The 26,355-nt window shown below is 48.7% G+C and overlaps 1 protein-coding gene across 7 annotated transcripts in view; it reads left to right on the forward strand.

The window, feature by feature from the left end:
• KIRREL3 (kirre like nephrin family adhesion molecule 3) overlaps positions 1–26,355 on the forward strand; it is a 325,022-nt gene that overhangs the window by 180,716 nt on the left and 117,951 nt on the right. The window lies entirely within an intron of this gene.

The following is a 26,355-nucleotide window of genomic DNA, read 5'->3' on the forward strand; positions in this document are numbered from 1 at the left end:
GGGCTCCTGTCTTCCCAAGGACCACAGTCACAGCGGGGACACGTGTAAATAATACGAGTAATCACGCTGTTGGTGGACTTGGTGATTACTCTGTGGAGACTGGGGTTAATTTGGAAATGTAGAGGAGGGAAGGATGCTCTCATGGCAAACCATCTCGTGGTTTACCTCCAGGCTGCTAATGGATCTGTCCCCTTGGCTGCCTTTACGCTAACAAGCTTCCCTGATGCTGACGGGGTCAGCTCCATCGGAGAGCTAAGCCTGCCCGAAACACCCCGCGTTAGGTAGATTGATGGCTTGAGAATGCATTGTACTTATTAAGCGGAACAGACTTTTTTCATTAAGATATGCTGACATTATTAAGGCCAGTTAAACGTCTCCCGGAGATGGCGTGCCCAGTGTGTGTGCTCGGTACAGCGTGTTCTCCAGTTTGGCTGGGACACCCGAAATTCATCCATCAGCCCTCGACTCATTTCTGCCCGTTATCCCTCAGCCGCTGAGTTTCATTTGGACAGTCGTCCTCTCTTCCTCCTTTAATGCAGTTCCAGGGACTCAGGTGGATTGAGAGCTGGGGACTGAGAGACTTTCATTATTCACATTGCGTGCACCTGAAAATTGCATTGCCTGCTGGCTTCCAAATTGAGTACATTAAATACAATGCATTAAACCTCCGAAATATGGAAATATCCAGGGAGGGCCTCAGATTTAAGACATTACCCAGTGGAGTCCCAATTTTAGAGACTAGCGAGTTCAGTTAATAGACGGGCGCATTGTTGGTGCGGAGCCAGGGAGGAGAGGGGGGAAGCTGGCTGCAGCGGGGTGGAAGAAGGCGAGCCAGATGGGGTCCCGGTCAAAGAGGAGATGCTGCGTGGGATCCTGGCAAAGAGGAAGAGTTGGGCTGGATTAAAATGCGGCAAAAACCAGGCTTCATCCCCTGCCCTGCCATATGTTCTGTCGGCTTTCGTGTTGGGCATCATCTGTGACGGTAGATGTGTCTGAGAGTGGGCTGGGGGGGTACGAGCCGTGCAAAGTCCTCGGCTAACCCTGGGCATCAGAGCTGGCGGTGAGGCGTTGGGCTGGGCTTGCAAAAAACCCGCTTTTAGTCCTCTGGTCTGCTTGGGCACCACATGAAGTTTCTATGTGGCTTAGTCACCCCTCGTGAAAAGTGGAGCTCGTCGCTCTGCACGGGATGGGGTTTCTCTGGCTGGGGAGCGCTGAACACTGTCCCTCTGGCCCCACGTGGTGCCGATGAAAGGGCTTCACCGTCACTCAGCAATCAAATGTTGGCGATGGGAGGTTGTTGCTCTTTTGTAGGTGGGGAAACTGAGGCAGAGCAAGGAAAATAACTCCTTGTCCGAGGTCAGGAGCCTCAGTAGCAGAGCATGGAGCAAAACCCAGGTGTCTTGCGTTCCCCGTATGGAAGTCAGGTTGGGCTTTGTACTCGCCACTCGTCTGACCCAGTTATCTCAGCATTATTCACTCTGTTACTTTTAATGACGTGCCAGTATCTCCCTGAAACACATATTTTTTCATTAAAGACAGCAAAACCGAAGCAGGAGCACTGCCATTCAGATAAGATGTTCAAACTGCCTTTGGATTTATGTAGCCCATTTCACCGCTCACTTGTGATGGATCTCTCTGTGCCTCACAAGCTTCACGAATGGATTTCACCACCACCGTGCACACCGACCCACGTGCAGAGCCCTCCCCACACCCCACACTGCAGCTTTCTCCGGATCACATCGTACAATGGCACAGCCGTGCAGACCAGGAGGTGAATAAGATGAAAATACTGAGTTTCAACTGGGAATTTAATAAATCGGGATTTGATTTAGATAGTGGATTTCCACTTCTGTGATTAGAAAAGCACGGCGGGGTCTTTGGGAACCAGTAGTGATCGATGCTTCAGTTCAAGGTTTCATCTTGAGAGAGGAGCATAATTTAGCAGCCCTTAGCAAGAGGCACCAGTGGCTCAGAAGAGGACAGCAGTTTCCAGCAGCACTGAGAGGGGCTCCCATAGAAAAAATAATGGCTAACCTCTGTCTTGTTGGCAAAACCTGTCCGCTTCTTGCTTGACCTCCACCACAGGGCCCCTAAGCAAAGCAGAAAGGCGCCTCAGCTTCTAACCAGACCCCTTAAAAACCTCCTGTCCCCAAGACTTCTGGTTTAGAGAGAGGCCAAGTCCAAATCCAGGTTTCCTCCTTATCTCCAGGTTGTTCCAGTCTTGGGTTTTGCTTTCGCTCCATCCCTGGCTGAGCTGCCAAGTTTCACCTCGTTAAAGCCAGTCCCGGTCAGCATGTTTCCCATCTCCTGGCTGGAAGAGCATCCCGCAGCGCCACCTCCCGCTCCCCCACGCCGCCCTGGGCTCCCACGTTAATTGAACAGTATATTTTAATGCCAGACTTGGCAGCTTGCTCTAAGTGATTGTAAACAGGGAGTCTTGCATAAAAGGAGAGACTCAAACATAAAATTTTATGGCTCAATACTAGCAATTAGAGGGGGACATGGGTATATTTTGGAGCAAAGGTTCCTGCTCCCTCTCTTTAGATGGTCTGCTTTATTTGCACGGTATTTCTGGGTGCCTCCCCTCCCTCGGCAGAGTTATCCCCCCCTCCTCGCACGCCTGGATCCGGCCCTGGGGATGCCCGGGGCAGCGCAGGTGGCGACGGCCGGGCACACCTGGCTGCGAGGGAAGGCGAGCCCGGCGCGCGGCGGCTGCCGGGAGCTTGGCAGGAGGAGGCGAGCGGCAGCAGATGCGGACTGTCAAATGGAGCAGATGCCTCATTAGCCACAGCGCCGCGCAGCAGCAGCCCAGCAACAGCCCAGCTGTGCGGAGGGGGGCAGCCGGCAGCCCTCGTTCGCAAAATGAAGCTGTTGAGCGCTTGCTCTTGCTCGCGTCTGTCCGCTTTTCCCCGTGTCCTTCTCCTCCCCTGTCCTCAGCTTGTGCAACAGCTCCCTGCACCCTTCCCGTTGCAACCATCCCGATTTACCCCCATAGCATCGCCCCTCATTGCGTGGAGGGGGAGACGCGAGGAGAAGAGGGCTGGGAGCCAAATAGTGATCGATTCCTGCCAGCACCCAAGAAAGTGGGTCCCCGTGGGAGGGGGAGCAGCTTTTTGGGAGCGGTATTGGGTGGCCAGGGGGTTTGGTGCTGAGCTTGTCATCTCCAACCTTATTTCACCGCGAGCTGGATACTGGAGTGAGAGCCATCGCTCATCGGCTTAAACAAAGTGTAGTACAAGACAATTCAATTAACTGCGAGCGGAAGTCAATAGCGCAGCTCGGTTTGCACGGTGCTTCCCGAGCCAGGGGAAATCAAACCGCTGCGCCGGCCCCTGTCGGCCAAGGGCCACGATCCCAGTGTTGGAGAAAGGGGTACTGGAGAGAAAACCATCTCCTGGAGCATCCCCTGCAGTGGAGCCTGGGTTTCTCCATAGCCACCCACACCCCACGCCATCTCCTGGGGTAGAAGGAAGGGAAGGGGAAGATCTGAACGATGTATTAATGAGGGAGAGCCTGGTGGAGCGTCAAAGCTATTTCTGATGAAGATAGGTAGGAGAGATGGTGGCACTGGTGTTTTCTGGACAAATGGCCCCTCATTTCCGGAGAGCAGGCCTGGGACAGATCCTTTCGGAGATGGGATTATCCACTGGGACCTCGCAGTCCTGGCAGCTGGCACTGCTCTCCATTTCTGCTCTTCACCCCATGCCAGCCAGCCAGCAGCCTGGGGCTCTCCACGCTTTGTCCACCTCGCTTTTGAGTCTGCCTTCTCTCTCTGTAGCCCCGCTTCTCTTATCAAACCACTGGAAACCCGCAAAGATGCTCTGATTTCATGTCTCCGTCCTGTGCCCATCCTTGTATTCTCCTGCCTCTCCCCTGAGCTTCGCCAACGATTCCCCCTCCAATGTACTTGTAATGCTATTCCCGTGTTTCCTGGGGTTTGCTTGTGTTTGACGAAAAGACCTCATCATTCCAGATTTGTCTTGCGTGAGCTATCACAAGATTAGCGAACTGGAAATCTTTCAGAGTTTTCTTTCAGAAGCTAGTCCCTTGGGAGCGTCGCTTTAGTAAGTGATTTTTCTTTTCTAGCCCAAGGAATTGGATCCGCATCCGGTAGCCAAATTGAATTCATTCGGGCAAGGTTAAGAGCCATTTGATACAGTTTTAGATTAGGTGAAGGCAGCCATATATATTTCATATTCTGCACTAACTGCCGCAGAGTTACCAGGGATGGGCCGGCATAGTGCTTATTGACTGCTCCCCAGTGATCCCGCTGTTACAAATGGATGTTGCTAAACAAGGGAATGGATCCTAAATCTTTCCCTGCTGAAAGGTAATGGAAATAAGACAGAGCAATAGGCAAAGGGAATGGCTTGACACTTAATAAAAGGTTGGGGTGGTTGTGGGCAGCCGGCGAGAGCTTTCCTGTCGGGTGAGGGGAGTCTCTTTGCATTTGTCCCGTCGGCTTGTGCTCTTTCCAAGAGCTATGCAGGATTGCGTGGGACCCTTCTAGAAAAGTACCGCCATAGTCAACAGCGTGGTACCAAGCATCGCTGCTGTGTTACCGTAGTAACACGGTGGTGTTTGGGATCCTCCATGCGGTACACTCACCTTCCTGGGCTTGCAAATAGTAAACCGAGGTGGGTTGGTATATGCCGATGAAGGAAGGCTGCTTTGTGTCAGCCGAGAATATAGACATGGATTTGAAGAGTAGGACAAATGAGTTTCTCTGTTTTCTTAAGGTGAGCCCATCCATAATCACAGTGATGCCTGAAATGCTTATGTGCAATCGCCATCTGCTCCCCGCTGGAACGATCCCAAGAGCGGTCTCCCCTGGGGCTGGAGCCCTTCTTCTGTGCACTTGGCCCGTTGCAGGAAAAAAAAAAGGGAAAAAAAATTGCTCCGAGGTCTGCAGAGAGCTACTGCTCAGGCTGTGAGCCGTGTACGAAGGCGCAGGGGGTCTCTCTGCGTCCATTTACAGCCGGGGGAGAAATCTTTCTCGTCAGTGCAGGAGAGTTTATATACAGCAGTGCCCGGTGCACGGGTTGCAGCACGAACCTGGCTGGCACTGAGCCTGGCTGATGAAAAAGGACTTTGAAAAATCAGCGAGTTATATTTCGGATAACTGAAAGTCCCTTTTGAAGGATCCTAAGGCAAAGGACAGTCAAGGCCCATAAAATTCTGTACTTACACATCGTGCCAATACTGAAGAGCATCAGTCCCGTGATGATTATTGCTTTTCTAAAGGCCCCAGCTCCTGGAGTGGTGACATGAAATGAGGAATTCAGCTTTTCTTGCCTTTTGACTGTTTGGTCTGTACTGTAGCAGGGAAAATTTGGAAAACATAACCTTTATGTTCCACAGAGCCAGGGAGCAAATAAAAAGGACATAGCAGTAGTTTGCTGTTTATTTCTATTTCGGAAAAATCTCATGGTTTCTTTTTTTGAAAACACCTCGGTCTGTCATGCCTTTTTTAACTGCTTGGAGTGGCGGTGTGTAAATAATGATAGGGTTTAGGCCTTTTTGTGCATCCTCGGAGCTGCTCCTTAAACTGCTAGAAACGAGGCGAACAAGAACCAGGGAAAGAAGGAGATGCCTAGAGATCTGGCGGAGCACGAGATGAGCACAGGTCCTCTCCTAGGAGCGCGGGGAAGAGGCGCAGAGTGCGAATGCTTGAACCTTGTGTCACAGGAAGAGAGCTCTTCAAAGCAGGAGATGGCGGAGGAGTGCTCTTCAGCTTTGTGGCAGCAGAAGCGGCTCTAGAAATGGCGGTCGGTGTCAATTCCCACTTCGCGTTGTCCGTAGGACGTTTGTCAAGGCTGTTCTGGGCGGTTTTGTTAGCGAGAGTCGCAGATCTGTGACTGCGTGAAGCCGGCATCAAGAGACGTCTCCCAGACAAAGCGGGGGATGAGAGGGGCAGGTCGTGGCGGCAGGAGGATGCAGGCATTGCCGCAAGTGGCTGCGGATTGCCACGGGAGGTGATGTGACATCTGAGCCCCTCTTTATCTGTCTTTTGTCAGTAGAAGCCTTCCTCCTCCTCTTCCTCCACCTGTGTTCATCACCCACTGGGAAATTTAGGGTTTCTTTGATGCTTCCTCTGTGACTAGCATCACCTCACAGGCTTTGCTGTGCCTCCCCTTCCCTGTGATGCCTCCTCCCACGAGGCTTTTGCATCTCGTTTTCCTGGCCATAAACCTGTTTTTCCATTTATTTACCCATGTGTTAAAATAGCCAGAGGACTGGTGGAGAAAATGGACGGTCTTGTTCTTGTTTGAACCAGGGAAAAAGCATTCTCCCTATTCATAATCCCTCCTCAAAAAATTCCTCTGTCGTCGTTAGGTTTGTTTTTTTAATAAAATGGTTCAAAGCTACAAGTTGGGCTTTTTTTTATTTTATTTTGGTTAGAAATGAGTACAATCCAGGTAGAAATGTTTCAGCTTGGGGGATTTTCCAACCTAAAAAGAAAAAAATAGAGAAGGAAGCGTGGAGGAAACAAAGCTCAAATAACACAGCGCTATGAATCCCACTGAACTGGGAATTAAACACCATTCCTTCTCAATTGTTTCCTCGGAGAAGACCAGCCGCTGTGAACAGCGATGACAAATGTGTTTATATTGTTTGATGGAAATCTTCTAGTCAGTACTAAAATATAATATTGCAGGGCAGGATGGGGAGGGGAAGCTGTACATTTATCTGTCCTGAAAGCAAATAGCACACGTTAGGATTTACACGGATACAGGCAGATCAGGACTTATTGGACAGTAGCCGTAGGTCTTTAATTTAGGGTATTTGATGGCCGTGTACCCAGCAGTGTAAATGCAAGGGAGAGCATTTCCCTGTTGGCATCTGCATAGACCACAGCGATAAATTCAGGATGAAACATCACGCTCGTCACTGCGGTGCCCTGAAGGGACAGCTGGGCACGGAGATGGAGAACGATGTCTCACCGGGCAGGGCCGTGCGCTTCTCACCCCTGCCTTCAGCAGCGGAGGCACGGGCAGGAGCCAAGCCTGGCAGGAGCCTGCCTTCCTCCCAGAGCCGACCTGGACTCGGAAAAACCCCATTTTTGCTACTCTTTCAGAATTCATCCTTTTTTCCAGGGTCCCAATTTTGCATCATTTTGAGGAGGAGGCAGGCTTTGGTGCTGACTCTGGATGTCTCCCTAGGCCAGCTTCAGAGGAGTCTGTGTCATCTCCAACCTTTCAAGGAACCCACAAGGGCTTAATTAAAAACTAAACTCGGGCACCGTTATTCAGATGAGACCGTCGGCTCCTCTGCTGACGGCAGCTCAAACTTGTCACTTTGCTCGTGCTGCGGATCCGTGCTGTAAGGTAGGAAATTTCAGCTGAGAGACAAGCCCCGGGCTGGTGTGGGCTGAACCCTTCTGCCGTGATCCTCAAGCTGGCAAGAGAGGGCTGGGGTGACAGCAGCCCTCCCTGTAAGGACAGGGAGCAATCAATCAATGAGACTTCATTAAAAGAAGCATTGAAAGGAGTTGCTTGACAGAGCCAGTCTGCAGAGGTGACACAGACCTGACTCCAATCACTAGTTCTTCAGGGAGAAGAAAAAAAATCTGCATTTTCTAATCACGTTGGTTTGGTCAGAAGTCTCTTGTTTTCAGCTCCATTCAGGGCATTTGCATGCTCGGAAAGAAAAATGTAATATTAACCGTTGCCTCCCATCACTGAGGAGTCAGCAGTGACATAAAAAGGAGCATCTACAGAGAGAGATGGTTTTGGGGGGATGTGAGAGACCAGAGGAATGTGAAGTCAGAGAATGGCTTAAAAGCAGTGCGGAAAATACAACACGTTCATGCAATAATACCTTGTGATTCCCAGCAAAAACAGAAACCAGGTACTGAAAAAAGGGGTGTATTGGTGAAATATGCTTATTCTTGTGTGTACAGCTACATGCAGTGTACGGGGGGACGGGCAGTGTGAGTATATCATACCCACTTTGTGTCTGTGCAGAGAGGCTGGTAGGTGTGTTCACAGAGGTACCACGCCTGTATGATCCTCTGCATCGTGTGTGCACGCCGGGAACACGCGCAGGACATATATCCACGTGCGTGTTTGCATCCAGGTGGATGGCAGCCTGCAGGCCTGGCGTGTTCGTGTCTGTGTCTGTACGTGGTACGGTGGCGATGGTACGCCCTCTCGCAGGCACGGGGACAGGCATGTGGCATACATCTGTCCTCTTGCTGCACCCAGAGGGCACGGCTGTTGGCACAGCAGAAGTTATCCCATGGAAGCGGTGGTTGTTGCCCATCTCCAGGAAGAGGGACTATGATCCCAACGATAGCCACCATTCCAGAGAGCACGGAGAGGTTGTAGAGAGCGTGGTGAGGTTGGTCCATGTCTTGGCCCCTGGATCTTCTTTGCGGAAGGGTCCTTGTTCCCAGGAGTGTGTAAGCAGCACTGTCTGCACCAGCAAGGCTTTTATTGGCCAACTTTGGAACCCATAGAGCAATGGGCAAAAGGCACTGAGCTAAGTGTAAAGTGACGGCTAAATTTAGACTGTCTGGGGGAGGAAACAAGGAAAAAAAACCAAAAACACCACCAAAAAATGAGGCGCAAAAGCCTTTGTAAAAAAATGCCATTCTTAAAAAATGAGAGCAAGTGAGAGAAGAAAGGCCAAGAAAGAGATGAAACAGCTAAGGCAGAGAAAATAAAGTGAGAGTTTTATTTACTCCCTCAAAGAACTGAGACCTGCCAGAGGAGCTGTTGGGTTACTGATCTCAATTTTTCTGTTCTGCGGCTGCCTGAACCCGTGCTCATAGCCAGAGCTCAGTGCCACACTGTCCTGAGGCACCCATGGGTGATGCTGGCACCGACACTGAGCTTGGCAAGGGACGAAGGGCTTTGTGGGGCTATGTGAGACCCCCTCCATGGGCAAACTTGTTCCAGGCTGAATTAGGACCAGGAAGGTGGATGCTGCGGCAGGTTGCAGATCAGGAATCTCCCATAAATGCAGGATGGAGGCATGGCGCTGGTGTACTGCTTCTGCTGGGGTCCTCAGGAGACACTGTAGGAGCTGGTCTCATCAAAAGACATCAAGTTCCCGCATCCCTCTGATTTCCAACCTGCAGCTCCCCTGTGCCAAGCAAATCCCACAGCCACTTGCACAGGGTAGTAGCCATAGGGAGGTATTTTCTATGTTATTTATTGCTCAAATGGTGGAAACTAGGTTAAACCTTGCTCAGGTGCTTCCAGAACAAGCATGAGACAGGACATCCATTACCACGTCCTGGTGAAGGTGACGATGGACACCCGGAGCAGGAAAGTTAGCAGTCCTCCCTTGGTGGGTCCTGTGCAGGGTGATGCTGTGTGTGTGCACATCCTCGCCCCTGCAGCCCGCTGCTCCTGCATCTTTCTCCAAGGAGAGCCCAGCTGCTCTCAGCACTCCATCTGCAGCCTTCAAACTGCCGCTGCAGGGCGGGGAATAAAAATTAAAAATTGAGTTCAGAGGGGGAAGAGGAAGAATCAAAAAATTATTTTTTAAAAAAATCAGCTCTTCTGGCACCCCCTAAATCTCAGTTTATTTGTCCCTTTCTGTTTACACAAGTGTGAAGGGAAGCAAAGCCTCCCTGCCTCTGCTGAGGGTGGTGGGGTGGGGGGAGCCCCCCCAGCAGCCCTCTAATGTGGGCAGGGGGGGAATTCAAGACAAAATACCTTCAAGTATTCAGCTGCCTGCAGCAAGGGGAAGGGCATGTGCTGAATTTAATTTAATTTTTTTCCTCAGGTGTTTTTGTGGTGGTGTTATTCAGAGGTGATTTTTGCCCCAGGGTTGGAAAGTGCTGGAATGTGCCCAGTGGGTGTGAGGTGCTTGTTAGCCCCAAGTGCCAGCACTTCAGCTAATTAGGGCCCTGAGGTAGCTCCTCCTGCCATTTCCCACTGCTCTGCTGAGGGAGAAGTTGCTTGGGGTGGTTTTGGTCATGTTGGGGTGATGTTTCAGTGAAGTGAGGAGATAAGATGGGGGCTATGGTGAGGAAACAAGATGGCTGCTGTAGTAGCCCATGATCTGTGTGATGGAGGACAGGTACTGCTCTCCTGCCCTGCTGCAAAATACTGCGTGGAAATAGTGAGTGTCCTCTTTAGAAGCCCTCAAGGAAGGGCATTAATGTGTATTTTGCTGCAAAAGCTGTGTGGTCTCTCTGGCTTCTGCAGTCCTGAGGTGTGGTGGTTGAGTGATGCGGCCTCATGGCTGCCTTTCCTCAGGGTGGGCTGCTGGATGTGTCTCCCATGCACAAGGTGATGATGATAGCCTGGTAACTTTTCCCTGGTTAGGACTGTTTGACTCTTTCTCTCTTTTCCCACAGCATTTCATTTTTCCTGGGCTAGGACATTTGCAACTTGTGAGTGGTAGTACAGTGGTAATTATGCTCTCCATCGCTTTCCCATCACAAAATAAATGGAAGAAAATCACACCCCAAAGTACCAGCACTGACCCTCATTCCAGAAGGTTAGTCACAGTCAGCTGGGCTATAATCTAGCCCTAAATTTCCCTGAGACCTTGCTGTTCCCTGGGGCTTATTATGTGCTGCAGTGTGGGGCTTCCCAGGCTGAAAGGGGAAGTGCAAGTGCTATGGGAGCCATTTTCTGTAGGAGAAGGTGTCTGTGTGAGGAGATGCTCAAGGTGGCTTTCTGGGGACCTGGGGGGAAGCAGCACATCAGCCGCACAGATGGTACTAGCCTGTGTGCTTCACTCTGTTAGTGGCTTAGGGAGCAGGAAGGTATTGGGGTCCCCCTGAGGTCAGACATTTAAAGTTCATTAAACCTGCTCTCTTCCGTGGCCCAGCAGAGCTGTGACACTGCCTGTATCTCCCTGAAATGTCATCTTTACCCTACGTGGATTGATAAATTTATTTCCTAAGACTTTCCCTAAGGTGTGATGCTTGATGCTGCTTTAAAAGAATATGAAAGACCCTGCCTTGATCCACATTCCTGTGCCTCAGCTACCCTAACACAGATGCGGGGTGAGAACTGGATCCTGGCATCTTTATTCTTCTCTGCGCCTCCCATTTGCTGTCTTGCGAAAGGGGGGGGGGGGGGGGAATAGATGGCAATAAGAGTTGTGTTCAGCTATTTTATTTAAGTCATAATCATTTCTAATCTAAATGTGCAGGAGCTGTATTACATAGCCTTAATCAGTCACATATATTGTACTGTGTTTTCAGTTTAGTGAAAAGTAAAAGCCATCTAGAAGGCAGAAATATGTTAAATGAGCATCTCTGAGGCTGTGCACCTTTTTAATGGCTAGAACAGCCCTGGTATCTTCGCTTCGGTGGCCTGTGCGAACCAGTCCTATGGGATAGGGATGCATCCCTGGGACACAAGTGGTGGCAGGAATGACTGGTCTATGGAGTAAGGACGTGCTCGTGGGCAGCCTTCCATCCTTACTGCAGGCGGGGGGTGACAGTACAGTCCCCCATGGGGCCCTCAGGCAGCAAGCGTGTCTCGGACAAGGGTATTTTATGTGGGCAGATTGCAATGGGGGGGTGTGGGTGAAGAGCTGCTCTTCTCTTCCCATGTGAGCCCCACGGCAGCTCAAGGTGCAGCAGTGTCAGTGGGACCCGTTCCTCAGCGTTTAGAGCAGGGCTGAAGAAATTGGGGAGGCAGGTTGTCCGCTTGTGCCCTTGAGTCTCTGCGTGCCTGTCGTGCTTTTGTACAGATTGCTGTCTCTCTTCCACCCCGGGAGGGCTGAGTCCCCTGAGTGAGGGGATTTGCACGCCCAAAGAGTGTGACGGGGGCGTGGAGGGGTGAGTGGCCCCTTCTCCTGTGGGAAGTCCCTGAGCTGGTGATAGGGAGGGATGCTCTTAGGAAAGCTGGAATCCCTCCAGCTTCTCTGATCGTATCGTGTTTGTTCCCTCCGTGTTTGCCAAAAGCACCCTTATTTATCTCATCAGCTAAATGCTGAAAACCAGATGCCCGACTTCCATCAAGGCATTTAATGATGATGATCATTGCTTCCTCTAATGCAGTGTCTTCTAGTGAGGGACGATGCCAAAGCAGCACACAGCTGTTGACCAATGGGTGCCTGTCTGTTTTTGCCAGTATTTTAGGGTACTTATCTATTTTTATGCTTTATCCTTTTTCTTTTTTTTTTTTTTTTTTTTTTTTTTTTTGCTGAGTTGCAGGAAGTTCTGAGGTGGAACGTGGCAGCTGTTTAATAGCGCGCAGGAGCCTGGTGAGGCAGATGAGCTCAGGGACCGAGGAGAGCCTCCTGCTCTTGTGTAGTGCTTCAGAATGCCTCGTGTGTGCTAAAAACGTGGTCCCTGTGTCCTCTCAGAAGCAGAAAAAGGATGCTGCTGCTCTTTTCCAGCTAAGCTATGAGTAAATAACACAGATGAGGCTGCAAGAGGAGTTTTTGGCAGAGCCAGGAGGAAAGATGTTTGCATTAGAGGTTTGTTTATGAAGCAGACGTGTGCTCTTCCTTTTCTTGAAATGGAAGCACCGGGTCGAGCTTGAGAGGGCGCTAGGTAGGGCATGCAGGTTGGGAAGGGCCCAGGTGTTGGGTGTGTTGGGATAACCCGACACGGGAAAGCTGCTCAGACCTTGTATTTACCTGAATGTTATTCTGAGCTGCTCCACTGATTAAGAATATGGATCAAGAACTTGGCTTGTTCGTTCAACTCACTTCATTTTTGTCTGGTGGCTTCACCTGGAAGGTGGGAGCAGGGGCACGTCCTCACATCCCGAGGTGTTTCAGTACAAACATGGTGCAGGCTGTTGTCAAGACAGACACAGGAGCTTTGGTAATGCTGTTCTGAAAGATGTCGGAGACCTTTCAGCTGTCGCCATCCTATGGAAAACATATGTGATTGTTAGATTTACCTGTGGTGCCGCTTTCTTTCTGGGAAGTGCTGTGTAGCTTCTGGAGGTAGGTGTGTTAAGATCTCTTGAGAAACAATTAAGAATTTCAGTATTGCTTTGATATTTGTTGAACAAAATGTTGACACGACACACCAGGTTACTCAGATTTGTTTTAACTTGCAGTTTAGACTTCAAAAAATAGTATGAAATGAATTAGCAAATTATTTTGATTGCTTTGTTCATTTTTCCAGCAAGAAAGCTATCCACCTGGAAAATACTGACTGGCTGCAGGCAGGAGCAGAATTTATTACCTGAGATAAATGGATCTGGGATAAAAGTCCTCTTTATTTTTTCATTTTAGCCACAAAGGATGATATGCGTCTGTTCTGCTCTTTGTGCTGAAGATCAAATAAGAAGGAACTTTGCATAGGTGTGCCAGTGCCTTTCAAGGAAAAGTTTCTTCCCCCACCCCAACCTCTTCCTCCTCAAAGCAGCACCTTGGGCTTGAGATGAGAGCAATATTTAACATTCCTTTCACAATAATACTGGTGTGACTCTGAATCCCGGTGCTAGCACTCTTATTCTGTTTCCTGTTCCACGCACACAGGCTCTCTCTGATCTCTCTACCTTGGCCTTGTTTTATTCTTTTTTCCCCCCTTTCTTTCCCCATTTCTCTCACGAAGATGGCTTTGTGGAAGAAGCAATCATTTCATTTTCCCGAAGGTCCTGAGAGGGCGGCTGGCAGATCTCATATGCAGGCTGTCAGCTACATTAAATGAACGCACTCAGATCACTGTAAATCCCTATTTACACATAATAAACATGAAGATCTAAAACATAGAGGAAATAATACATTATTGATTACAACGATGGTGTGTAATGTCCTTTGAAAGGCAGGTGGTGCATGCCCATCCATCAGCACTCCTAGTGCACATCTTCTTGCTCTTTGGAAATGCAAGGCGATTGTGTTCCGCCCAGCGTGGGGAGAGGAGGGGCAGACCCCCATGACTGGTGAAAGCTGGATTAAAGCCTGGTGTTATTAGAAGATGTTTGGAGATGGAATAGCAAAGTGGGCTCCTTCTCTGGGTGACCTGAAGCCCTACCTGTTGGGCATGTTTGGATTTGTGTTTAGCAATGCCTCACAAGAAATTCCTCCTACAAGTGGAGCCAGAGTATCCGAATCTCATTGGCTTTCCGTCTAAGCATAGGTCAATCTGTCCCTTGGGCCACACCAAAAGGAGGGGTTTGTACGCAGGATCCCCTGGTCACATGTAGGAGCAGAACTAAAGCATGGTGCTTTGTTGGGTTTTTTTTAAAACGGTGATCTTAAATGCTTGCCATCTGAGGTGCCTTACTGGCAATGCGGGCCTGGTACTTGTGTTGCAGCGACGAAGAACAATGTTTTTGATGGTTGCTGAACTCGTAGCTGATGATTTCTTCTCTTTCTCAACAGCTGGCACCATCCCTAATCTCCCATGCAATACATGAAATTCATTCCCTTGTTTTATCTCTGGCTGAGGTTGCAGGAAAGTGAGGTCCCTGAGGCTTGACAGGCAATTGGAATAGGTTTTGTTTGGATTAAATGAGTTGAGAGTTCAAACCCAGACAGGGGGGTTCTCCTCCCCTTGTTCACTTTTAGGGGGTTGCAGACCTTGCTGCTCCTCGCAGCGTTGGCTTGAAGGCCAGCTGCCTGGGTCATCAGAATTTCAAGCTACAGCCGGGCTAATGGAAAGAGCGTCTTTGTAAAAAACAGGTAACTTTAATCAGCACATGAGGAAAGCTTCCCCCCCCTCAAGCTGCCCCTGACCTCGGATCTGAGCTGTTTGCTCACTCGTGTGAACTCTGCAGTGAAAACATATTAAAGTTCCCTTTTCCTGCGGCTTTTTTCCTCCAGGTATTTAATCTTAGTTTACAGATGAAATGTGCAGTGGAGAAAAAGATGCTAATCACACAGTTGCTGCACTCTGCTCCAGCCACTGAAAAATTTATTACCATCTGTCCTGGATTGGACAGGGCTGTGAGCATCGAGACGTTAACATCTTTGAAGCAGCAGCAGATAGGCTCGGCATTGCAACAGGGCATGCAACAGAGTCCGCGGAGGCCGTGCAAAGAGCTTGCAGGGGTTTGGTACAACCATGGCGTGCTCTGTAGCCGTCTCTTTGCTAAGGTCAGAGGCAAGAAAAGTCCGTGTTGTGCATAAAACTTCCAGCACTTGGCTGTAAGTGTCATCTCAGCAACTTTCTGATGTTTTATGGTGGGGGGGAGATTTTGCATTTTGTCAACCATTTAACTAGTCGGCTCTTCCCACTTTTTCTTTCTGCCAGGTATTGAGGTGAGTGTTGTTATTTCACTCTTCTGCATATGTCGTTATGTACATCCCTAACGAGTCCCTTCCCTCACTGTAAGGGGAGCACGTGGCTTTATACAGTCAAGTTCTGCCAGGTTTTTATGAAACCAGAGCAGAAGGCGAGGTCAAAAACCAGACCAGAAATGAGATTTCTCAAGCTCCCAGGAAAAGGTGTTTGGCCGTGTGGCTTTCTGAGCATATCGTAATATCAAACTGTCTTGGAAGCAAAGCGATTTGATTTTTGGCCTGTCTCTGCCCTCAGTGTGGTGTTGGACTTACAGTTCAGAAGTAGTTAAACTACAGCTCCCGTGGTGCATCTTAGATATATGATTTGCACTTGGCTTTTTGCAAGAGCCCTGTTTCTCCCTGGCTAGCTCTTCCTGGAACAGTATTTTCCCTCCAGCACCAGCAAGACCACCTGAATCTTGGAGCATGCAGCAGTTTCATGAAGTACCTCCCCTGTGGCTGTGTTTGCATGTGTTTCTTCTTTTAAAAAAAAAAAAGGACTTAAACTATTTTGGTAAAACCTCACACCTTGAAAAACCCAGATTTGCTGAGCAAGGAAATAATTGTCAGCGGCGCAAGGAGTACTCGTTTCTCTCCTGCAGCAATTAGCAAACCTAAACACAGGGCTTGGCTGTCTTTCCAATTAAACTCTGGCAAGCTGGAATACATGATGTGATAATGAAGCAGAGAGTTTTGGAGCTACTCTGCTTGCTATTTTGAGGATATGGGAGCTTCAGGCTGTCTGGCTGAAACTAAGCCATTGAAAGTAATGGGCTGGACAATCTCACCCCATTACTTTTAATGGGATTGAGAGAGTGCGCGCTCGGGAGCAGCGCACTGACGCTGGGGGAAGCAGGGGAGCTGTTTTCACAGAGCATTCAAGTTATGGCCAACACTGGGAAAATGGGCCCCTGGCAGTGGAAGCCAAGCTGCTCGCAATAAGTTATAGGATTTGGCAGCAGACACGAGGAGTCGTAGCAGGGAAGGTGCGTAAAGGCATACATTGGCATCGTCTGTGAGCTGGGGCTTGATTTGGTCAAGGCACGTCACGAGGAGTATATCAGAGATCCCTGCTGCTTGTGCACGCGTTGCACTGCGTAAGGGCACGAGCAAGGTGCTAAGTCCGTCCCCTGCTCATCTTCCCTGCTTTACCTTCCTACCCCTCGCCTGTGATAATTGCATCTGTAGGGGTGGAGGAAGTATTGTAACCTGGTGTGAACTACTAGCCCTTTTTTTGCTGAAGCTGGTGAGTACCGCTAGTGTGAAGATCCAGCCAGCAGGACCAGTTGCAGAAATTGTGAGTTTTCAGGTCAATCAAGAAAGTGATAATGCTCTAAAAGGGGAGAGGGGATCGTCAGGAGTCAAACTAAATGTTGCAGGCTTAGAGATTTGGGCTGAATGCTGCAACCCGCAGCTGGTGCTGTGGATGCTCAGTGTCTTCTCTGGACCCAGACAAGGTGACTGGTGCCGATTCAAACAGAAGTAGCGCAGCCTGCGGCTGCTGTTGTACCAGAATGTCCGCGTGGCCTAACAAAATCTGGGTGATGGATTTGTTTCTCGTGGTGGAACCAAATCTGCTGCTGCTGGGACGTTGAAGGAACATGGTCCAGACAGGACAGCAATCAGCCTCCCACGGCCTGAAATTTGCCCGCTCACTTTCCTTTCTCCTACTGCTGAGCATGGCCAAAGCCCTCCCTGCCAGCACACTGTAAAGCTTCAATACCCCAATCAAAGCAATCTTCCTGCAGAAAGGGGTGGAAATGCAGTGATTAGATAATCCCTTAAATCTTGTGGCTTTCTCTCCTTGCCTGTAATTGGTGCCTTGTTGGTTGGCGGAGGGTAGGGACCTGCTTTCCTGCTGCCCCTTCCATCTTAGCGCTGCACGCTCGTCGAGCAAGCTTTAACAGAAGGGCAAGAGCAGGGGCCGCGGCACCTCCAACGGGGATTAATCTCCGATTGCTGCTCCCTTCGCCAAGTTACTGATCCATGATGGTTTAGTAACACCACCATAAGCAAGATTCCTCATGCTATTTAAGCACTTCAGCTCCCATTCAATTTGCTGGCAGGTTTGAATAGCAAAGGAGGGAATTGGGGTTCACCTGCGGATGAGGGTCGGACCAAGGTGACTTGTTCACATCACTGGTCTCCTTCACCAGGACCGGTGGGTGGCCCAGCAGGAGCTGGCACTGCACAGCAGGTCTCCTACCCCCTTCTCACATTGCAAGCAGAAAGGTGGCCTAAAGAGCTTTCTGAAATTGCTGAGAGTTGGCAAGGAGGGGAAAAATAAAATAGAAGCTGAAGATCAGAAATTTAAAAAAAAAAAAAAAAGCCTCCTCAGATGCAAAAGAATTGCAGCCGTGCTGTGAGGTAACCGGCAAATACAATTTAATTATAAGATACACAGAAGTAATGGTGTTTGCGAGGCTGGAGCATGATTTCCCAGTAATAGAAGGACCACAGGGTTCCCTGCCTCTGACTGTCGTGTCATCTTCAAATGAGAGTGCGGCTGTGCTTCAGCATTTTCCCTGCCTTCAGAGGGGATTAAGGCCGCAGTGCTCGGTCTCGGAGGTGCCAGGGCAGGTGTCAGGGGTGTCTGTCACGTGAAGGATCTGGAGCAACTGGGTGATGGGCTTTGCAGGATTTGAGGCAGGAGGAGCTGATGGATCTGGGACCGGTGGGGTTTGAAGGCAGTGACCGTGATTTCCTAGGTCAGGCAGAGGATAGCCACGTTTGTGGGATGTTTCCAAGGGTGGTTTGTGCTTTCCTGTGCTGTCCTCTGCCCTTCTAGACTTGTAAAATGGATGGCTTAACCAGAAGCACTTTCAAGGCAGGAGGTGTGAGAAGCCGTTGCTGTTGATCCAGAGCACTACAATAGATGTGACCTTTACAGTGCTGTGGTTTTATTTTTATTATTTTTCTCTCTAGTGTGTCCACAATCTGTCAGAGCAGCATGGGGACTTCCAGGGCTTATTGCAAAGTGGTTCCATTGCCACGTTCTCCTCGTAGTTGAGCAAAGATGTTACGGGGCAGTCTGGGTGGGGTGTGAGGTTGGAACACCTCCTGCTTCATGCAGATCTCGAGACCTGCATGTAAATGTGGTGCTCTGTGTGCCAGGGGAGCACGAAATGTGTTATTTATTCCAATGTGAGATGCTCCCAGCAGGCTTCAGGATAATGTCGTGCTGTTTGCATGGCTAATGTTGCTTGGATTGCGATGGGATGTGCAGGGGTCCTACAGCAGGAGCGAGGAGCAGTGCAGTGGCTTTCGATGAAATGAGAAACCAGAGCGTTTGGTGATGAAATCAGGTCTTTAGAGAAAACACTGTTTTTAAGGAATCAAAATATGTGGATCTTGTATTTTTTTTCCTGGCAGCTTTGTTCTGAGATTTTTCATTCAGATTTTAGGCCATCTTGGTGACTAACAACCCCTCCCGGTATGGAAGAAGCACACCCTCATGCCGGTGCAATCGCAAAAGCCTCCCCGTTTCACGCGGACCCCTTGTGCTGCAGTGTCTGGGGCTTTTCCAGTCTCTGGGCCATGTCCTCGTAAAGGCATTTTGATTCCTTGGAGAGCTTGTTTCATCAACAGAAGAAGTGCTCAGAAAGGCACAATGGGTTTCATACGTGTCTTTCACCCTTTTGTCCTGGTGTGACGCTTATTTTTCTGCTATATGGAGTTGAATACGCAGCTCCTGGTTTTGGGAGGGGAGGGAGGGGAAGATGGCTGGACAGGCAGGAACAAGTAATGCCGTGTCAGTGCCACCACAGACCTTGTCAAGCAGCTCCCCAGGTGACTGCAAGTTCAGGTCTGAGCTGCCAAGCAGAGCGTGGGGACGGGTGACAGACAGCCTGGGGCCAACTGAGCTATCGGCTTGCGAGAGGGAACCCCTGGGGGAGGCAGAGTGGACAGCAGGGACAAGGCTCGAACTGCCCGTTAGCCTCGCCTGCCCCCACTGTTCATGCCCCAGAGATGTGAGGAGCTCTGTAGAGCACGTGTATGCTGTGTTGGCTGGTGCAATGCACTGGAGCATGACCGAGACAGATGTGCCCATCACCCGGCTGTCCTCTGATGGCCCCCGCTGACTCCTTGGGGTCTGCGAATGTGGTCTCAGTGGTACATGTCCCCTCGTGGGGGAATGGTGGGGATGGTGACGTGTCATGGTTTCGGGGGCTGACCTGGGGAAGCGTCGAGGAGAGACTGGGGGATGTGTGGGGATGTACTTGCATATTGCTTAGATTTCTCTCCAAGTCTTCTTCCTGACTTCTCTTGCTGCCTTGAAACAAGAGTTGTATTTTCTGGCTTGAATGGAGTGGCAGGTACAATGGGCTGCGGTCAAAAGCAGATTAAATCCCCGGGAGGCCCTTGAAGTGCAGGTCAAATCCACCAGCAAGGTGAATTGGCCATAGCCCCACCAAACAATACAGCTGTCTTCCCAGGGAGAGTCCAAGCTCCCGGGCTGTAGCAAGGCAAGGAGCTCCAGAGGATCTGAGCTAAGCGAGATGAAGGTGGCAAAGGGATAGCAGCTCTTGCAAAATACTGTAGAAATCATGTGAATTGGGGAGAAATGCTTAAGCTACGCCTGCATGCTGTGAGATTGTAAAATGAAAGGTTGACTCCACAGGGGTGGAGAGGGCCTGAAGGCATTGCTGTGGACAGTTGGTTGGGCACCTCTCCTCGGTGGAGCCTTCAGAAGTAGGGTGTGGAGGGAGCAAGTGGTAACCTGAAGTTGCTGGTGACTCTTTCTTGCCAATACTGGCCAAGGACTTGTGATTGTGGGTAGCCCCGCCAGTCTTTTCCAGTGCCTGTGTTGGTTATCTGACCAGCAGAGCTCTCGGTAGTGCAAACAGGAGTTGATCTGTTATTGGTAGTGGTGAAGTAAACAGGCCTTTTTTTCTACATAACCTTTTATTTGCTTTTCTTTTGAATAAAACAAATACTGTGTGAAAGTTATAACTTCTACAACAGGAAATACAGGGAAAATATCTTTGCCCGCACGTGAGGCGTAGTTAAAACTGTAGAACTTGCTGCTATAAGACCTTATCAAAGGAAGGCGTTTCAGATTATTTGATTAGCGCAAACATGTACGTGTGCATACAAAGGTATGAAAGCTGTTTACACAAGAAGGTTCAAGTACTGAAGGCCACCTTACTCTGGGGTAAATTGTTTTTTCCTGCAGCAGCTCCGTCAGGCTTCTTTACTTTGGGGGAATGAAGAAGTGCTACGAATGACTGGATTTGAGGTGTGTGAAGCTGCTTTTTCACTTGCGCGATGCTCCCGATATAGGATATGTTTGTAAGAGCTTCAGAAAAGGAGCACCAGTCTTGGAGGGCTGGGAGAAGCGTGGGGAATGCAGACAGATTCAGTGTACTGAACTTTAGGGACCAAAGGCTCTGTGTTGCCACCAGAGGGAAGAAAAAGCTCTTCAAAACACTTCAGTGCTGAGTAACAACCTGGAGGGGTCTCATTTTATTTTTTTTTTCCCCCTCCTTTCAATTAGCCAGGAAACACAGGGACATAATTCTCTTTGCCCAGCAGTGTGAATCCCTCTTCTATCTTTCCTTTCCTGCCAGTTGTCTTTCCTGCTAAGAATCAACTTTTAATTGTCTGGTACCAGGGCAGAGCTCGTTCCTGGGGAGAGCTGCTTACTGCGTGGCTTCTCTGGCCTTCCCCTTGAAGCTCTCGGTCCCGATGTCTTTGAAGGCAGCTTGGGTAGCTGGATGCTAGTGTACTATGATACCTGCTGCCAAGCTGCAGATACGTGCCTCTCCAGCGTTGTTTAAGGCAAATTTAGGTCTTAACAGAGGTACTTCGCAAGGTTTCAGTTTTGGGGAATTTTCCTTTGCCGTGCAACGTTGAAACGTCCTCCCCAAGGTGGTCTTCACCTCCGTGCTGTGGCAAGAGACGAGACTTTGCCACGCTAAAGTCTTCGACCAGAACCAGCTCCCGAACGGGGGCCTGGTTTCTGCAAGCTCTGCTGTATGTGCCTTCCCTCTTTTAACACGAACAGAACTTCCAGGTCTGTGGACTGTTAGAAACTAGCCCTTCTGCACGGTTGCGTTTTACATCTCAGAGCAATGAGCTGGCAAACACCTCTGCTCCATCTGTTTTCCTTCATTGATGGATTCTTTAAAGTCAGATTGTGGTCCCACAGGGACACACTCAACTAATCCTCTGCTTTTAAGATTTTATTTGTGCAATAAATGGATGACAAGGTGGTTTGCAAGTACATAACACAATAAATGGGTTTATAAATGCAACTTTTCTGCAGAGCACTATAGAATAAAATACAATATCACTACAGCATTTAACGCTGATCTCTGGTTCATTCATATTTCAAACAGTAATGTGCCCATTTTCTCATCTGGGAAGCCTCTTAGGTTTTTTAATACATTTTTATAAATTAACCGGGCACAGATTTAATAATAACTTGCATTTGTATAGCTTTTTTCATCTCCGAGGATCTTGGATTGCTCTGCAGACTTAACGGTGTAATATAGAAATTACGTGCCGAAGGATCCATTAGCTCTCTGCTGAAATGCGGCAGTAGTTTGGATTGCTCAGCAACGCTTGTGGATGCAAACACCGTCGAGGGAGGAAGGTTGAATCCTTCGCTCGCGGCAGAAGGAGAACTTGGAGGGGAAGGATGCAGCTTGCTTTATGGGTGTCCAGAGCAAAGTCCTCTGAAGAAGAGGTCACGAGGATGGTCAGCAAATGTGCACAACACAAGGTTACTGAGCCTGGAAACCAGCATGCTGGAAAACAAGGAAGAAACTGCTCCTTCACACATTTCTTCTAACTTTTGGGACGCATCGGTGAAGCCAAGAACATGGAAAGACTTGGGAGATTGGGTTTTTCTGTTCATAATGCGTTTCTTTAGCAAGATATCCAACAGCAACCTTATCCATCAGGATGGGAAACTTCTAAGCAGGAACATAAGGTTTCTCAACCAAAGTGATTTTAAGTGATCCAAAACTCTTGGATTTGGTGACATAGTATCTTCTCATATCACCCTTGTTGGCCAACTTAGAAACAAAGAGGAAGGTATCAAGCTTCTTCCTTGGAGACTTGCGTGCTCTTTCAAAAGCTCCCGCCCAAGTTCTTTGCTTCTTAGATACCCAGGTGAGACGGGGCTTTTCCAGCCCTCTGTCTTTCCTAGTCACCGTGCTTTGATGTCGCTGATGCTAGGATATCTCTCATAGAAGTTGTCCATTCCCTATCCTGAAAAGAAAAAGTTCAGAATGAAACTCATGCATATAACATGCGACTGGAAAAATATTTACAGATAGCAAATTGCCATCTCTGTAGAAGGAAAACATGAGAAAATGGAAACGTGATATTTATGTTAATACAAAGTTTTTAAAATTTAATTTAAGAGACCAGCTGTTTCTGCTTCTCTTATAAGAGCTTAATTGGTATATAATAGCATAGTTAATTAAATACAAATCAATAGTTTAAAACAGCTAATTGATATTTAATATGTATGGGAAATATAACTTAGTTGTAATATAATTAACTCAATATTAAATAAGCAATGGAATTGCAATTATGCCTTTACAACGATTATAAAGTTTATCGTTCTTTAATAAACTTGCAATTAGACAGGACGAGCTGAAAAATTATTAAACAGGTATTATTGGGCTATTAAACATTTATTATCATTCCTGGTGGAATACAGCTACACAATAGTACACATTATGATGCTGCTAATAAACCTTTATTACTGCTTTGCAGCTTTAGCCTCTACTGCACCGGTTGATCAGAAACTTCATTCCTCCTCTGAGTTGTGGGTGGAGGAATTGCCTTGAAATTGAGTAAGGAAATCCCAAATGATGGGAGAATGAGGAAAAAGCAGAAGGATTCTGTAGTTTGGGCCAGCACAGAGAGATCTTTCTTCCAAAACCTTTGTCTCCTCTATTGTCCAGGCTGTGCATAAAGATCCCTTTCTAGAAGACCCTGAACTCATTTCTTTTCATTGTCCACTGGCCACCCCTAACGCTGGCAACGTGTGATTTGAACTTGCTTGAGCTTTGTCTGAGTGACTCTTCTGCAAGTTTTGAGGTGAATTAATGCAGGTACTTTTGAGCAAGTCAAAACCATGGTTCTGCCACGTATTTCCCAAACAAGATACGTGAAGTCACACTTCTTCAAAGCGCCTGGGATGATAAACTTCAACTGTAACTGGTTTAGCTCTGCTAGGAAAAATCAATTCCCACTGCAAGGAAATGGATGGGATTTATTTTGGGGGTGGAGGACACGCATGGGTTAAAACTTTGTGTTTTCAGTGGTATCTCGGCAGGCCCCCTAAAGCCAAAACATTTAAAATGCTGGGCATCTGCTTAACTGTTTTAGCTTTAGGTAGCCACTAAAAGCCATGGAGTGGTGAGACATCCTTAGGCATCAGAGTCATCTTGAAGTATTTTACCTTTTAAAGGCACTCTCAAGTATGTAAAGGTGCCTTTAGCTATAAAGATTTTTGCATGTTCTCACAAATTTATGGTATGAATTATTATAATGCAGTCCTCTTGTATAGCTCCTTTCATCATGGGATATCAAAGTGTTTTATAAGCATTAATTATAGCACCCCTCAGGGAGGCAAATGGAAGATAGCCACCTATACGGTGTGTGCTGATCTAGGCTCCAGACAGGTAGTAACCCTGGTTTCATCTGGATCCAGCCCTGGCAATCCCTCCATCCTCCAAGGGCCAAGTTGTAACTGGGACCTCTGGGGTCACAGCCCCTGCCACAGCCTCTAAAACACGATCTTGGGGGAGTGTTGGGAGACTGGAAAATGAGAGCTGGACATTGTGGTAGGATATTCAGCTCCCAAGTGTGCTGCAGCTATTGCTGCCTCTGTCACTGCTCCCTCCTCTCTGCTTTGGTTCAGGATGCTCTTGTGGATGTTTGTGGATGGAGGATGTGACCGCCCTGTTCATGCCAGGTCTGTGTGTCCAGGAAAAACCCAGCTGGCATCCACAAACAGGCCCACATGTGCATGCCGGGATGTATGATGCACATCTGAATTAGTAAGATAGGAATGCTGTCTTGCTCAACTCCGCTGTGGGCTGTGCTGCCTTGTGTGACGCTAATCTAATTGTGTTGTTTTAATTACGCTTTGATACCTTGGTGCTTGTTGAAGGCTCAATAGGAATCGATGCAGTTTTGCTTTCCTATCAATAAAGACATGAACGCCTCTTGCCTGCTTTGCAGGCTCGGCGTAAGCAGCCCCAGAGGCTTGTCGGCAGGCTCGCAGCCATCTGGCCACGTGCACGTGGGATGTCTGTTTTCACAGGCGTCATGCAACCCTTGTGGAAACCCTACTCAAACTTCAGCAAGGTCTTATAGATTCTAGTTATCAGACAGTGCTAAGGGAGGCAACCTGTGCTGGATGTCCTTCAGCTAAACCAGTGGTCAGGACTATTAGAGGAATCTGGTGCTCTGCAAGTCAAGAAAGTCTACTTTCTTAAAGTATTTGCAGTTGTGTACTTTGTGCAGGTCACGGTAATGTTGCCTCTGTACTGTGGAGCAAGAGGTCTGGTTTCCACCTCTGCATCCAAGATGGGAGATGGTTGGTGTTTACCTCTTCCTGTTAATTAGGACTCAGATTCAAGAAACAGCTGAGGATGCAGATAGCTGATTCATCTGCCCTGATTTGCCTAATCTTTAGACACCTACATCTGAGTTAGTCACCACCTTTTAATGCCAATCAGAGAGTTACAAGCACCCCCAAAGTCATCCCAGCTAGGTGAAGTGAATCGCTTTCTGGAGACACCTATTCCTCTCCAGGACACTGCCTTAGGTGGTAATGTGGATTTAGGGGGGCAATTAGATTTCAGTTTACTCTAAGCATCTCAAAAGACTTACTTTTGTCCGAGCATCGACTTCAGTGGGATTACACATGTGATTTATTTTGGTTAGATGCTTATGTCCTCCCTGATGGGAGCCTTAGAACCAGGAGCCGTTGGTCCTTAGCCTCTTGCAAGGTGGAGCCCTGATTAGTGTTAGAGAAAGTACTTTAACTAGTCTTGCTTGTACCCTGAGTGTTCTGGGGTCAAAAGAAGTTTGTTTTTTCTGGTTCTGCCTCGTACTATGCGCAAGAGGAGGATGCTAACCCCTCGGCTGGAATGCCATGGCAGCTAGCAATATTAGGGAGGGATGTTGTATATATGGGTGTATGCCCATATAAATCTGGGCGTCTTCCCTGCACGCTGCAGTGAGTGACTTTCCTCTTCCTCTGGACACAGTCTAGATCTGCAATTCAAACCCAAGTTTGCATCGTGTCACTTAAAGCAGAGGCTGCCAGGCAGCTCTCACTCTGCTCTAAAGCTCTCGCTGCGCTCTCAACCCTCCTGCTTCACTGCCTTCCCCTCTTGCAAGCGGCACAACTTCGTGACACTCCCGAGCACTCCTTCCTCAGCAGAGGGGGGCTCTAAAGAGACCACAGCCACATTAAGTAAACATCAAAGGGGCTTTGATCAGCAGGGCTCTGCAGAGCACAGAAGCCCCCGAGGAGCTCTGCAGGTCCACAGGCAGGCAGCATCGGGGACATGGTACCTTAATTTTCTCCACTGTGACACGGGAGAATTTGTTTGAAGAACTAGAGATTTTTGTCGCTGTGAGATGCGCATGGGGAGAGCACGCATGCACACAGCCTACTTCTGGAAAAACCCGTGCTCAGATCGCTCTGTTACCGATAGCCAGAAAGCCCCATTAAGAAATCAAGGCATCAAAGGCATGTGCCTTCTCAGACTCTGGCACTTTGCTGCTTGTATGGTCACTTGCTTGCTTCTAAGGAGCAGCGTGCCTCAAGCCAGACTTATCTTCCCTTCTGAGGGCCATTTCCCGTTTTACTCTGCTGCCTGCATATTGTTGCAACATGCTGATGTGGAGGAAGATGCGGCTCGTTCCCTTTGCTTAGTGTAGAGGAGCACTTAAGAAATGGCAAGGGAGGGGATGGTGACCCACCTGCCTCTGAATATACATGGCTAAGTGGAGCAGCAGCAGCTGGAAGCAGTTGGTTGGAGACCCCCAGCAAAGTTCAGCTCTGTGAGGCTGACCAAAGACTTCAGTTACATGCCTGCCTCGCTGGTGCTGTTCCTGAACGGTGTAACCGGCAGGATTTGCTCCCTGCAGCATCCCTGTGTGCTTGCTCTTGTCCCCAGCCTAGTCTTCTAACATCACCTCTCTCTTCTCTTG

Source organism: Grus americana, chromosome 24, assembly GCF_028858705.1.
Source record: "Grus americana isolate bGruAme1 chromosome 24, bGruAme1.mat, whole genome shotgun sequence".
NCBI classification, from domain to species: Eukaryota; Metazoa; Chordata; class Aves; order Gruiformes; family Gruidae; genus Grus; species Grus americana.